Source organism: Pelobates fuscus, chromosome 10, assembly GCF_036172605.1.
Source record: "Pelobates fuscus isolate aPelFus1 chromosome 10, aPelFus1.pri, whole genome shotgun sequence".
NCBI classification, from domain to species: domain Eukaryota; kingdom Metazoa; phylum Chordata; class Amphibia; order Anura; family Pelobatidae; genus Pelobates; species Pelobates fuscus.
This window is the reverse complement of record NC_086326.1, coordinates 39,275,228-39,292,170: the sequence shown is the minus strand read 5'-3', so window position 1 is coordinate 39,292,170 and position 16,943 is coordinate 39,275,228.

Genomic DNA, 16,943 nt, shown 5'->3' with positions numbered 1-16,943 from the left:
ACTTTAAGACTGGCATAATTTATTTGGAAGATTAGTTGGATGAAGTCTTTGAGAACAAAGTTTCATTAAATGCAATTAAAGGCTATTTTTTCAGTACAGACACATTTGCATCAGTGTTATTTCTATACAATATTCTTGACTTTAATACTGTTGCCAGTTGGCTTATGAATAGAGGTAGAAAAGATATAACAATGAGACAGCGCTGGTCAACTTATAGGCAGCAACCCTTTAAAAAGGAATCCCTCAAAATCCTTTAAAACAAGACAAGTGTAAAACAATAGTAAAAAAGGTTGCGCCACAAAATGCAAAGTAAAAATATAAGTAATAATTAAAAAGTCTTTTAATAAAAGATAGCAAAGTCCAAGTAAAAGGAGTCCAATTGGTTAATCCTTACATATGATCTTGAGATCTTCAAGTGTGATAGCGTGTCCACTTATATGAAAAATAAAAGAAAGGGACAAACAATAGTGCAATATGTATGGCTCAAAAATGGGCATAGAAAGTTATGATGGTAGAGAACTCTCATTTACAAGAGCTTTAATCCAGCTCTTGGGTAAAGCGGTATAATCCCCGCTTGTGAGATATGTCGTGGGTATCGCTCCGTTTCTGATGTCCAATTCTCAAATAAAGAAAGAAAGCAGCCAATAGTGCTCACCGTATAACAGTGTAGGTATAGGTTAAAAATAAAACGTACTTACAAATAAAGAGCAGACCGACTGCTCTATGATGTCAGCATAGGTGGATTGATCCCCACCTAGGATTTCTTTAGATACAGGAACCTTCCAGGCAGATATTTAAAACCAATAAAAAGATAAAAAAAAGATAAAAATAGTAATAAAAGGCCAGGATAGAATATAAGTAATAGAGTATATATATATATATATATGTGTGTATCTAAAAAAGGTAATTGGCACAAGTAAATGACCAAAATACTTTAATATTTAAAATACACAAAAATTTCCATAACGCGTTCGTTTCGTCAACAGACTTTATCAAATGGAATTACATACACTACCTGGCACATGGTGTTATATAGGAACATAGGTGATTTGAATTTTGGCGCCAAAATTGGTACCAGCCAATAAAATTAAGTTAAAATAAAATTAAATAACACAAATTTAAAACACATATTTAATACTCTAGCTAGATTCTTTATAGTGTCCCAACCTATTTGGGCTATGAATTTAGCGAAAACGAGCGTGGGAAAGTATAAAATTTAGCATTTGAAATATGTCACGTGACTTGCGGCACTTCCACATTTCATGAGTTGGACCGCACAGCCTCGTGGGAAATGTAGTGAAAAACGGCCGCGAATAGCTGCCGTTTAGGTTAGAGCAAAAGAAATTAGATTTTGTTAAAGAACCAGTTGTAGCCATCTTGGGAAGGTAAAAAAAAAGGAGTATAAGGAGCCATATTAAGAATGGCAACTAAGTAATTAAAAGTTATGTATAAATAAAACACATTAAATAATGACATAGAATAAAAGTACTTAAAGGGGTAGCAACCAAATTAAAACAGCTAAAAAACATAATAAATAATAAAAAATGAAAAGAATCATTATAAGGACTAAAAGGGTATTTTGCAAAAGCAAGACAGATTGTTTATATACATATAAAAGACAGATTAAAAAGTATAGATTATATGTACCGTATATACTCGAGTATAAGCCGAGTTTTTCAGCACATTTTTTGTGCTGAAAAACCCCAACTCGGCTTATACTCGAGTCAGAGTCTGTATTATGGCAATTTGCATTGCCATAATACAGACAATGGGGGCTGTGGGGGCTGCAGAGAGATGTTACTTACCTTTCCTGCAGCTCCTGTCAGCTCTCTCCTCCTACGCCGGTCCGTTCAGCTCTTCTGTCAGCTCACAGTGTAAATCTTGCGAGAGCCGCGGCTCTCGCGAGATTTACACTGGGAGCTGACCGAGGTGCTGAACGGACCGGCGGAGGAGGAGAGAGCTGACAGGAGCTGCAGGAAAGGTAAGTAACATCTCTCTGCAGCCCCCACAGCCCCCTCCTACACAGTGCCCATCCACTGGACCACCAGGGAAGGAGAGCCCCCCTCCCTGGCCAGCTAGCAAGCAAGGAGGGGGGACGAAAAAATGTGTATATATATTAATAATAATAAAAAAAATAAAAATACAAAAATAATAAAATAAAAAATAATAATAAAATAAAAAAATAATAATAATAAAAAATGTAATGAAACAAAAACATATTAAAATAATAATTAAAAAATAAAAATGCCCACCCCCCACCAAGGCTCTGCATCACACTCTGCATTACACACACACATACACACACTGCATTCATACACACACACTGCACTCATACACACAGCATTCTCATACACACACACTGCACTCATACACACAGCATTCATACACACACACAGCATTCATACACACACACAGCATTCATACACACACACTGCATTCATACACACACACTGCACTCATACACACACACACTGCATTCATACACACACACTGCATTCATACACACAGCATTCTCATACACACACACTGCACTCATACACACAGCATTCATACACACACAGCATTCATACGCACACACAGCATTCATACACACACACAGCATTCATACACACACACTGCATTCATACACACACACTGCACTCATACACACACACACTGCATTCATACACACACACTGCATTCATACACACACACTGCACTCATGCACACAGCATTCTCATACACACACACTGCACTCATACACACAGCATTCATACACACACACATCATTCATACACACACACTGCATTCATACACACACACTGCACTCATACACACACTGCACTCATACACAGCATTCTCATACACACACACTGCACTCATACACACAGCATTCTCATACACACACACTGCATTCATATACACACACTGCATTCATATACACACTGCACTCATATACACATTGCACTCATACACACACTGCATTCTCATACACACACACTGCATTCTCATACACACACTGCATTCATTATATACACACACTGTAAATAAATATTCAATTAATATATTTTTTTAAGGATCTAATTTTATTTAGAAATTTACCAGCAGCTGCTGCATTTCCCACCCTAGTCTTATACTCGAGTCAATAAGTTTTCCCAGTTTTTTTGGGTAAAATTAGGGGCCTCGGCTTATATTCGGGTCGGCTTATACTCGAGTATATACGGTATATGATTATAAAAAGTTGTGCAAATCAAGTCTGCATTAAGACCACAAGGTGGTATAAGGGTCTTAAGGTTATAAACCCATTCCATTTCTGTTTTTCCAAGTATCTTTTTTATATCTCCTCCACGCCAGGGGGTATAGCATTTTTTTATTCTGATACATTTAAGTAGCTGTGGGTCTTTATTGTGCATAATAAAATGTTTGGATACTGTATGATTCAGATGTCCATTTTTAATATTTCTGCAATGTTCGCTTAGTCTTATCTTTAAGCACCTTGTGGTCATCCCCACATTTTGGAGGCCACATGGGCACTCAAGCAGATAAATAAAATTTTTTCGTATTGCAACAAATAAAATCATAAATATTATACACATTATTGGTTATATTAGACATAAATTGAGTAACTTTAGATGGAACAGAAGGGTCTGTGGTTCTGCATACTATACATTGTTTAAATTTAAAAAAACCTTTTGTCTGAGGGAAAAAGGAAGAGAAATTCTTAGTCGGGGATTTCTTAGTAAAATTGGTGGTTAAAATTGATTTAAAATTGGGTGCTCCTCTAAAAACAATATTTGGGTGTGTTGGTAAAATAGGATTAAGTATCTCATCATGTTTGAGTATATGCCAATGTTTTTTTTATTATTTTTTTGACATTACTACTTTTGTTATTGAAATTAAAAATGACCGGAAGGGATATAGATTCATTTTTTTCTTTGTTTTTGTAGATCAGGAGGTCTTTGCGTTCTTTTTGTTTTACTATATTAATTGTATTATTTAAATCTGATTCTGAGTAGTGATGTCCCGAACACATCAGGCGAATTTTAAAACCCACAGGGACTCTTTCTGGCCACAATAGTGATGGAAAAGTTGTTTCAAGGGGACTAACACCTGGACTGTGGCATGCCGGAGGGGGATCCATGGCAAAACTCCCTTGGAAAATTACACAGTTGATGCAGAGTCTGGTTTTAATCCATAAAGGGCATAAATCACCTAACATTCCTAAATCACAATGGATATGGATTGACACCTGACATATGACATATTGACACCTTGACATATGGATTGACACCTGTCCTCAGAGACCCTGATACACACTGACACAGAGCAGAATAGGGACTGTTCCCCCTACATAGGGTCACTTGGCAGATATGGATTGACACCTATCCTAAGGATCCCTGATACACACTGACACAGAGCAGAATAGGGACTCTTCCCCCAACATAGGGTCACTTGGCAGATATGGATTGACACCTATCCTAAGGATCCCTGATACACACTGACACAGAGCAGAATAGGGACTGTTCCCCCTACATGGGGTCACTTGGCAGATATGGATTGACACCTATCCTCAGGGACCCTGATACACACTGGGGGGGGACCTACTGTCCTCCCCCTGGTCCCCACCCCTGCGTAGTGGGTGGGGGCTATAAATCACAATGGACGGAGGACCTACTGTCCTCCACCCACCCCCACCCCTGCGCCGTGGGTGGTGGCCATAAAAATAATGAGGGGGGTACCTACTGTCCTCCTCCCAGCCCCCACCCCTGCGCGGTGGATGGGGGCCATAAATCACAATGGGGGGAGGACCTTCTTTCCTTCCCCCACCCCCACCCCTGCGTGGTTGGTGGGGGCCATAAAAATAATGAGGGGGACCTACTGTCCTCCCCTCGGCCCCCATCCCTGCACAGTGGGTGGGGGCCATAAATCACAATGGCGGAGGACCTACTGTCCTCCCCCCGCCCCCAACCCTGCGCGGTTGGTGGGGGCCATAAAAATAATGAGAGGGGGACCTACCATCCTCCCCCCCAGCCCCCACCCCTGCGTGGTGGGTGGGGGACATAAATCAAAATGGGGGGAGTACCTACTGTCCCCCCCCGCCCCCACCCCTGCGCGGTGGGTGGGGGCCATAAAAATAATGAGGGGGGGCCTACTGTCCTCGCCCCCCAGCCCCCACCCCTGCGCGGTGGGTGGGGGACATAAAAATAATGAGGGGGGACCTACTGTCCTCCCCCCTGGCCCCCACCCCTGAGCGGTGGGTGGGGGCCCTAAAAAAACAATAAGGGGGGGACCTACTGTGCCCCTCCCAGCCCCCACCCCAGAGTGGTGGATGGGGGCCCTAAATAAAAATACCCCCCCAATCAAAGGTGACTAGGGGTCCCCAAGCCCCTAGTAAACCCCCCTCACCCCAAAAGAAGTTACCCCCTACCTACCCCCCTCACCCTAAAAAATAGTGAAGGGGGATTTAAATAACTAACCTGTAAAGAAAAATTCAACTTACCATTTGACGTCTTCTTTTTTCTAAAATCTTCTTTTTTTCATCCCCCAAAAAGGGCAAATAAAAAGCCATAAGAACTGACGCAATTTTAAAAAAAAAATAAAAGAAAAAAACGAGCGCAAAAAATAATAATCCATCTTCACCCATGGAGGGCTCCGTGCAGACTGAGCTCTGCAGGGCGGGGGAAGGCTTATAAAGCCTTGCCACGCCCTGCAATTAGGCTAAGATCACTCTGATTGGCTGGTTTAAGCCAATCAGAGTGCTCTTTGTCATTTTACACAGCGTGGGAAAATTCCAAAGAACTTTCCCACGCTGTGTAAAATGACACAGAGCACTCTGATTGGTTAGATTCCAAGCCCACCAATCACAGTGCTCGGTGTCATTTTACACAGCGTCGGAAAGTTCTTTGGAATTTTCCCACGCTGTGTAAAATGACAAAGAGCACTCTGATTGGCTTAAACCAGCCAATCAGAGTGTTCTTAGCCTAATCTAATTTCTAATCTAATTTCTTTTGCTCTAACCTAAACGGCCACTATTCGCGGCCGTTTTTCACTACATTTCCCAAGAGGCTGTGCGGTCTAACTCCCGAAATGTGGAAGTGCCGCAAGTCACGTGACATATTTCAAACGCTAAATTTTATACTTTCCCACGCTCATTTTCACTAAATTCATAGCCCAAATAGTTTGGGACACTATAAAGAATCTAGCTAAAGTATTAAATATGTGTTTTAAATTTGTGTTATTTAATTTTATTTTAACTTAATTTTATTGGCTGGTACCAATTTTGGCGCCAAAATTCAAATCACCTATGTTCCTATATAATACCATGTGCCAGGTAGTGTATGTAATTCCATTTGATAAAGTCTGTTGATGAAACGCGTTATGGAAATTTTTGTGTATTTTAAATATTAAAGTATTTTGGTCATTTACTTGTGCCAATTACCTTTTTTAGATACACATATATATATATATATACTCTATTACTTATATTCTATCCTGGCCTTTAATTACTATTTTTATATTTTTTTATCTTTTTATTGGTTTTAAATATCTGCCTGGAAGGTTCCTGTATCTAAAGAAATCCTAGGTGGGGATCAATCCACCTATGCTGACATCATAGAGCAGTCGGTCTGCTCTTTATTTGTAAGTACGTTTTATTTTTAACCTATACCTACACTGTTATACGGTGAGCACTATTGGCTGCTTTCTTTCTTTATTTGAGAATTGGACATCAGAAACGGCCCACGACATATACCCATGACATATCCCACAAGCGGGGATTATACCGCTGTACGCGCTTTACCCCAGAGCTGGATTAAAGCTCTTGTAAATGTGAGTTCTCTACCATCATTACTTTCTATGCCCATTTTTGAGCCATACATATTGCACTATTGTTTGTCCCTTTCTTTTATTTTTCATATAAGTGGACACGTTATCACACTTGAAGATCTCAAGATCATATGTAAGGATTAACCAATTGGACTCTGCTATCTTTTATTAAAATACTTTTTAATTATTACTTATATTTTTACTTTGCATTTTGTGGCGCAACCTTTTTTACTTTTGTTTTACACTTGCCTTATGAATAGAGATGTCCCGAACAGTTCGCCGGGAACCGTTCGCTGGTGAACATAGCTTGTTCGCGGTCGCCACGGTGGGCGAACATATGCGATGTTCGGTCCGCACCCTATTCGTCATCATTGAGTAAACTTTGACCCTGTACCTCACAGTCAGCAGACACATTCCAGCCAATCAGCAGCAGACCCTCCCACCTCCATGACGAATAGGGTGCGGACCGAACATTGCATATGTTCGCCCGCCGCGGCGACCGCAAACAAGCTATGTTCGCCGGTGAACTGTTCGGGACATCTCTACTTATGAATTCTCATTCAGTTTGAAAAATACATTTATTCAGGAGAATAATAAATAAAAGACTTTGTCATCTTAGATCATGATGGTCTAATACTGCTTGGTTTAAGCAGTGGTATTAGAATGCTTTCTTATTTGGTGTATTTTTCCAAATAAATCCATGAAACACGTTATCAAGTTGAAAAGCATAAACAGTTTATTCAAACTTTCCACCTTGGAATAGGTGTTATTTTTCCACTCTGAAAATAGCCTTAAATACAAGGATATTGATAATATAACATTTATCTATAATTCTGATATATATTAACCAGACAGTGCAGTAGTTGCATTATAAAGATTTAAAGAAGGAAGGTTTAACTGTGTAAATATTAAATAACTATTGATTTCATTCTCCCCCATATCCAACTCTCATTGATACCTCCAGAGTTAAACTATTTCTGATTGGTGTCCTCCACAGAGCTGCAGATGAATACTTTCCCTTAGAAAATAAAATTAATTTCTAGGGGACGTGGCCTGGAGCTCAATTGAAGCAGCCGTATGTCAGTGTAGCTGCGTGCTACACCGGCCTAAAACAAGAGCATTACTATCACCCCAACATAGCTAAAACCACCAAGAAATATGTCTCAACAGAAGGGCAGACAGCAGACAGAAAAAGGAGACAAAAAATAATTTTTCAACATCAGAATTCCCCAAACTAAGACCGCGGCCCTGATGGAGGAGGCCCAAGATGGCGCCGAGGAAGCCACAGGGGAGCCACACCAGCGGACGCACCAGTGACCTAGGGCATACTACAGTGTATGTTAGACATAATACATGATAAACTGCAACTCACACTACAGTCATCCCTGAAGGAAATTATTATTATTATTATTATTAAGATATTTTTAGAGTGCAGTCAAATTCCGCAGCGCTTTACAATGCATGGACAAACAGACATGTAGTTGTAACCAGACATGTTGGACACACAGGAACAGAGGGGTTGAGCTCAATGAGCTTACATGCTAGAGGGAGTGGGGTAAAATGACACAAAAAGGTAAGGATAGTATTAGACTAGTGACAGTTGCAGAAGAGGAATCAGTTGGGAGCTATTAACAGACAGAAGGGTGAGGCATGGGAGGTGCGGGCGGACAGGAAGATGAGCCTCACTGCCGCATTCATTATGGACTGTAACGGTGCAAGTTGGGAGCACGTAAGACCACTGAGAAGCGGATTACAGTAGTCAAGGCGAAAAAGGACAGTGGAATGGACCAACACCTTAGTCGCATCTGGCGTTAAGTAGGGGCGGATGCGCGCAATATTTTTGAGATGGAAATGACAGGTTTGGCGATAGATTGAACAGACCTTCAAGAAATGGGCACGAGAACCTCCACGCTAGAGGAAAAAAGGGAGGATCCCGCAGAAGCATACAATGAACTGCGAGCTTGCATGGACGACTAACGCAGCACAATGGAAACCATTGAAAATAAAATTGTAGACATGGAGGACAACCTCCGGATAAGCGGGGTAGCAGAGTCAGTTGGAATGGCATTGGCATTACTTCCATGTTAAGGAGGCTATCATGAGAGCAATGCCCAAACCTGAACGCCTTCGCACCAGGGGACAGCGATCTATGCAGACATCTCAGAAGCCACACTCAAGAAGAGAAAAAACATTCTCTACCATCACAGAGCAGCTGAGGCAACATAAGAAGCCTTACCGGTGGGGATTCCTAGTCAAGTTGCTCATCACGCACAAAAACAAAATAACAGCCATCACAACCCTTGAGGCAAGTCTGAAAGCCCTAAGAGACTGGGGACTACCACCACCGCATACGTCGGAATCCAGGACAAGGCAGGTTCACCCCATCATGGAAAAAAGTGTCCCATAAAAAATAGGGAGAGCGGACACCAAATGCAGAAAGTGGAAAGCACTGCTAAGAGACTTTGAAACTGTCCTCCCATTAGGGGAATTCAGATACTACTAGTGGCTTGGGTGAGATGGGCCTCTTACCTCACTCTAGCCCCTACATAAGCAATTACGCAACTTATGGGACTCAGGGGCACAATCACATGTACCCCAAGTCACTAGACACTTAAGGGTTATAAATAAGTGAAAGGGGCTGAACACATTTTGCACATAGCAAGTTAGAAACATAGAAACATAGAATGTGACGGCAGATAAGAACCATTCGGCCCATCTAGTCTGCTCAGTTTTCTAAATACTTTCATTAGTCCCTGGCCTTATCTTAGAATTAGGATAGCCTTATGCCTATCCCACGCATGACGTAAGACTGCTACGCACAGGTATGGAAGCACATCACTTCTTCCCACACAGCAAAATTGATAGGTGCCATGCCGTAAGCAAGGCATCATGTTTATTTCTTGTTATTTCGGTTAATACATTTAACTTCCTTGTTTATTGTTTCATATGGATCAAGCACACAAAACTCCAGCACATCAACATACAGGGTGGGACGCCCCGCCACAGGGAAGCCCACCAACTAGTCACCCACGTGGGGAGCTGCCACCCGGTTCGAGAACGCTGGGTAGGGGGGCACTCCCACCAATAGATAAGCCAACAAAAACGTCACCTAAAGCCATAACGTTTAACCCACATGAAAATATACACCTCAAAATGAAACTTACTACATTAGGATCTGAAACAGATAAAGCTGGAGGTAGTGTGGCTGCAGGAAACACTTCAAGAATAACGCATACTCACCAATGTTCACACATGAATACCCACACCAATACCATGCCACATACTCCAACAAGTCTAAAGGCTCATCCATACTAATCAGTAAAGATGTGGCATACACCCTTATACATCTAGAGGTAGATGAAGAAGGGAGATTTGTCATGGTGGTGGGAACATTCAACAATGTCCTATACACAATCACAAACATCTATGCCCCTAACAAGGAGCAAAGGAAATTCTTATATTAAATATTAATGAAACTGACAACTATACAAAAGGGGATCAGTGTAATTTGTGGGGATTTTGACCATGTAATGGATCCCATTGTGGATTCCACAGTCTCACCCACTGCCACTAGGATAAGACCGATAAAAAGACAGAGCAGGGCAATGCAGAAACTGCTCCATGTACACCACTACTATGATGTGTGGCGAGTAACACACATTAGAGAGAGGGGATACCCATTTTTATCTACCGCACACAACACGTATTCCCAGATAGATGGCATACTAATGTCAGGGCAACACTGGACCAAGTCAAGGGATGCTCCATAGAACAGATCACTTGGTCAGACCACGCCCCAGTGGTGGTGACCTTAGCTGACCTATATGGCCCCACTCACCGCAGCCCCTGGAGACTTAATGACTCCCTCCTCTTTGACGGACATTTCACCAAAACACTAGAAACTGTGATGTAACACTACATTGCAGAGAATGAATCGGAACACACATCTCATAACACAATATGGCAAGCCCATAAATCCGTGGCTAGGGGACTGTTGATATGAAGGACTTCCTTTCTTAAGTGAAGGTCACAGGCACAGCTGTGAGTATGGCAGAAAGAGATTCAAGACCTCGCAACCCAAAACCAAACAGCCCCGACACAAGGGTTAAAGAGGCGCATCATGCAAATCACACAAGACACACAAACAGGCCCTAGAAATAACGGGTCACTACCTCCACAGACTTAAAGTGTCTCACTATTCGCAGAGCAACAGGGCGGGCAAACTGGTAGTCCAACACCTGAAAACCAAACAAACTAAGCATAAGATAGCATACCTGACATCAAATGAGGGACACAAAGTGATAGCTCCAAAGGATATAAGTAACACCTTTGCAAAGCATTACACCTTCATATATAATTTAGCTGAGGATGCCCAAATGCACCAGCCCCAACCACTGGCCATACAACAGTACTTGAACATGATTTCACTGCCCTCATTTACACCACAACAACAACAAGAGCTCTCTTCTCTCATAACTGAAGAAGAGTTTGCCACAGCCATTCAACAACTACCAACAGGCAAATCCTTGGGCCAGGATGGCTTTGCCAACTGATATTATAAAACATTAAAAACCATCCTAACACTTCACCTAACAAACACATACAACAAAGCTACTTTAAACCAATGGCTACCCCCTGAGACATTGTTAGCCCATATCATCACACTCCCTGAACCAGGTAAGCCGCCTACTTGCCCTCAAAACTTCCGCTCCATATCCCTGTTAAACGCTGATCTACGCAAAAACATATGCTTTGCCTAAAAAATACAAAGCCTAACAACACCACACAGGCCCATGATATCAAGCAAATATGCTTGACACACAAATCCCCCAAGAAAATACTTTCTACATTATATAATGCGCTACTAGCAGACAATGCAGAAGTCGAAATTACATTTCAAAAGGCCTGGCACAAGGAACTGGGGTACCCCCTGGGGGCCGACTAATGGAAGTGAGCCTTTGAGATCCATAAGGGTAATACACTATGCGCCACACACCTTGAGACCATTTGAAAATTGCAGTACAGGTGGTACATGGTACCGGAGAAGCTGTCCGTGATATACCTAGGCTCTCCCAACATATGTTACATAACGCGGCTCGGGGCACGATGGGACACACATGGTGGTCCTGCACAAAGCTCAGGCGCTATTGGCAAACAGTGGAGGACACAGCATAGGAACTGCTGGGTAGGCCATGGACACTAAACATAGAGCAGTGCGTTCTCTTTATGATTCCCGCGACGGTAAATAAAATAGAGGAAAGACTGCTATTCCGCCTGTTGGTGTCCGCTGTGACACTTATAGCCAGAGCATCGAAGTCTCAGCTTACACCTACCAAAGATGCTTTAACTAAAAAAATTTACCTAAAAGGGAGGTATGAGTCAATGGCCAACAAACACATAAAACCCCAGAAACATGTTGGACAGGCAGGAGAGAGATGGGCAGCATACCTAGAAAAAACAAGACATAGAACGAAATGAAGGAGTGGGGACAGCTTAACTAACAGGTCAGGACAAGGGAGGGAGGAAGACTAACGCAGGGGGACAGGTGACACCACAGTACAGGTACAAATTAGGAACCATAAGTGGCTCTTAACAGCACTCCAAGTTAGCCCAACCAGGCAATTCTGAGGAGAATGTGTACACCCTAAATGGGCGCAATGGTAATAGAAGTGTGCAACCCTATGTTGTGACAAAATGTTCCTGCAATACCCTTTTCCTTTCTGTACCCTTGAAACAACTTGAAACAAAAAGAAACACAAGTAGAAACAGTAGAGTAGAGGAAGTAGATGATATATAATATATACTGTAGATTCGATTAGCTGTGTTAGTCCAGTACAGTTATTGTGCAGTCCACAAAGCTCACATTGAAATCTGAGAAGTTTATTTATTTGTGAGCTTCCTGGATGGCACAATAACAGATGGCATTCTTCATTTAGCTACCTACACAATTCCAGCTTTCATCCCAATCACACCAAACAAGGTGCCATCTACAGCAAGGCTATCAGATATCACTGTATTTGCTATAAGGAAAGGACAATATCTAAAAAAATAAAATCTGCCATAAACCATCACGGGGAAGGCTACAATACAAAGAAAAGAAAATAAAAGCAAAAGAAGAACCCAGCTGGTTGTTACCTACAAGTCAACTCTAGAAGGACTACGAAAAATGATTAAAGAACTACAACCGTTAATCTCAGAGGACCCCACACTCAAAGAAATATTTCATGAGCCCGCTATACTAGCATTCAAACAAACACCTAATCTGAGACAAAAATTGGTCTGCAACCAATTGACCCCAGAATAGGACATTACACAGAATGGCATTGTACAATGCAACAGATTACTATGCAAACTCTGCCAAAATATATGTGGCAATAACACAGCCAGACACAATAACAAAACATAAAACATTAAGGGGTCATATTTGTACACATCTGCGAATGTGGTGTACATGATAGAGTGTACAGTGTATGACAAAGGTTGCTACATTGGAGAAACTTGCCTTAAGCTGCATCTCAGAATGAATCTACACAGACACTCAATCAAGAACCACAAGGAAAATGGATATTGTACTCCTGTTGGTCATCTCTTCACCCAGACCGGTCACTCCATCCAAAACCTCACTATTAAAGTTCTTAAAGGGAATTTCAAAGACTCTCCTGAATGAAAGACATTTGAGAAGAAAATGATCACACATTTAAACACCATAAATGAAGGACTTAATGTAGATTTTGGCGTTCTGACACACTAGCAAAACTTTATATAAACACACATCTTGATATCTTATATATTTATTGTTATATACTCCCACTTTAGCTATATTTGATCAATTTATATATACACATATATACAGCTGTATATTTGTATGCCCTGATGCTTGTTTTGTTTTCTTTTATTAGATTTTATTTACTTGTTCTGGCCATTCTCAACTAATCCGCACTTTTCACTATAAGGCACATATTCTGCTATTTATGACACCCCACTCACCCCCTCCCTTTCTCTTGATCAGTATTGCTTCAGACCTGGGGAAGAGGGTAAAATTCTCAAAAGCTTGTCTTTTAATTATTATGTTAGTCCAATAAATAAGGTATAATTGCATACTGCAATACTCTGGTATTTTGACATCTTGTCTACTGGACTAATATGGCTAATCCAATCTACACAGTATATATATATATATATATATATATATATATATATATATATATGTGTGTGCGTGTGTATATTTGTGTGTATGTGTGTGTGTCCAAAGAGGTAACATGTTTGCAACATGTTAGCAATGTAGGGCAATATGGAATGGGTGGACAACATGGCAACTGAGAAATGGGCAACTGAGAAATTAGTGCATATGTGATAAAGTATGTGAAAGGATTAAAGAATATGTGGGATACAATTATTTTTTATTTTTTTTATTTACATCAATGCATTCTTCATTGTAACTTCATTATGTAGTACAATGGATTTAAAAAAAATTCTGTCTAATCAAAATTATTTTGTTTCGATCTCTATTAAATAATCTATCATCTAAGCATACTGAAATGAAAACATATTTAAACATTACTTTCCAGAGCACCCAAAATACTCGGAGAGAGAGAGAGTGTGTGTGCGCGTGGTTAACATTGGTACATCTGTTTTACATTCTTGGAAAAAAGAAATTCAAGGTAATTGATCATATAAAGTGTACACATTACCAGCTGCTGGTAAGAAATATAATTATTAGTAGTAGTACTTTCTGTCTCATTTAAAAATATATATTTAATTTCATGGTATTGTTACATATTTTTCTTCAATTTATCCACCATAATATTTTAGACTTATAAAATTAAAAACACACACATAGCGAAATAGTTTTTAGTATTTTTTTTCAACTTTACAATACATTTGTGTTTGTGCTACCTATGACATCATAACTTTTCATAGCATTTAAAAATACACTTAAAATACAATAAAAAAAAAAAATCTCATGAAACACATATAAAAAAATCTCCACTATGGCCATGAACTCAGTTATATTTAAAATGTAATATTAAGGATCCCTTTGAATAATATTCATTATACAACAATTATTTTATTTAAATTAAGTCTAATGTTTCCTATCTTCCAATATTGCAATTTATGTAAAATAAATACAGTTTTGAAAAAATAGATTTTGATTGCAAATGGAGTTTACACCTTCGATTAAACCATATAAATGTTTTTCAAGGGGGTGCCTAACCAGCATGGCTGACAGACGTGTGTGAGATGAGCTCCTCACACAAAACGAGGCACACACGGTTTAAACAGAGTTATAACCCCTAAAATCAAAACCAAAGAGATTACGGACTAGGAATTACCGACCGGGAACCCTCTCAAGCGAAACTGGAGACTCATCCCGCACCCTAAAGCCAGAACCAGACTCTGCGGCCTACTTACCTGGCGGATCCCAAGAGTGGAGGAAGCGGCCGATCCTCCAACTTGGGGCTACCAGACTACCACAGCAGACCCGTTCCCCCCCCCTTTGGACCGGTGGGGGTCATCCCGGTACCAACTAGCAGACAGGCAGCTAAGTAAATCTTAACAGTATATAACGCCTCCCCGTACCGAAGCCGCAACCAAAATGGCCACCACGACGGAGAAATGCACTGCAACAGACTGAGAGACCAACTTCAATGCCAAATTCGACAGGGTGTGCGCAGCGTTCTGGCACAGGATTGAAGCCCGTGCTCAGCAGATGCAGCCACCCACAACTCAGACTTCAAAGCTCCAGCCAGAAGCATTCCTAAAAAACAGCTCTAGCGAGCCGACAAACCCAGCCACACACATGGCCCATGCCGCGGTCTCAACCACGTTGACCTCTCCTGGGCCGGGTACTCACCTGGAGGTACCCCTCCTCCGCCAGCCACAAACCCAGGGTAAAAACCAAACACCGGAACATCCCTGGGACCAGGACCCCCAAGTCGGGATCTGCTGCAAGAAGGCGCAAGTCCCCTTTGAGGCCTCAGGCCGAGGACATGCGGCACACAGACTGCGCAAGCCAGTGCTAAGCTGGACACAACAACCAACAAGAACACCCAAACGACCACCTAAACCAGAGAGACAATCAGGAGAAACACAGGAGACTCCCACTTACAACAGGGGCAGAAAAAGTCGCACCTCACGACCCGAGCCACAAGCCCCTCACACACGCAACAGCCGAGGGGTTCAACCCAAGCAACCGCGGACGGCACAACACCCCCCAGTAAATAGGGCCCAAACTCCTCCACAGACATACCACCGGGCATCCCCCAGAGTGACACTGGCCCGCACACCACTCACCGAACCTCGCTGTCACGGAACTGTGGGCCCAATATCCGGAACTTTGGACCGGTGGATCTCTCACACAAAGCCAGCGGTCTACACGCAACCCCAAAGGACCCACAGAGCAGGTGTTGGCTGACTGCGGTCCGAGAACTGAGATCTGAGAGCTCCACCCGAGTACGGGGGAAAGTTTCCAGTGCTGTGACAAGAACTCTAAGTCTGTAAATATATGCCGATTTGCTGTCTCCTTTTAAGTACTCTCACATCCTCTCAATGCTATAGTCCAAACTACTAGTAACTTTACTAATGTTAATGCTACTCCTAGCTTACCTTACCTGATAACAGCACAGCCTTAAGATGTCTAATAGCTTATTTTGTCATACAAGTAGGGTCCTAGGATCAGTCTTAGGGGACACCGCTCCCGATAAACATCAAATTCAGCAATTTGTTTTATCATGTACTTTGAGCAGTTGAATTTATCTGCAAGGTTTAAACTATACCCAGCAATGTTTATCTTGACTTGTTTGCGCACTGCATATTTCTGCCTCTAGTCTCGTGATATGGTTTCATGTATAAGCATAGTCTACAGTTTACTTAAAATCACCCATTTGGTTGCAGAGCTAAATCTGTATCTGCCTGTCATGTCTAGTCCTAAATATAAACATGTGCAGCTCACAATATATTGTTATTCAACTTGCATACAACCAGTATAGTACCCTTTGAAGTGTAGTTTTTAGCATATTGCAGCCTACATTCAGCTAGGCATATTTGACAAGCATATGAGACACCTGCGGTGTGTGTTCTACGAAATTTCACGTTCCTGAGAACTACAGTTAGAAGCGTATACTTCAGCTTGCATATAT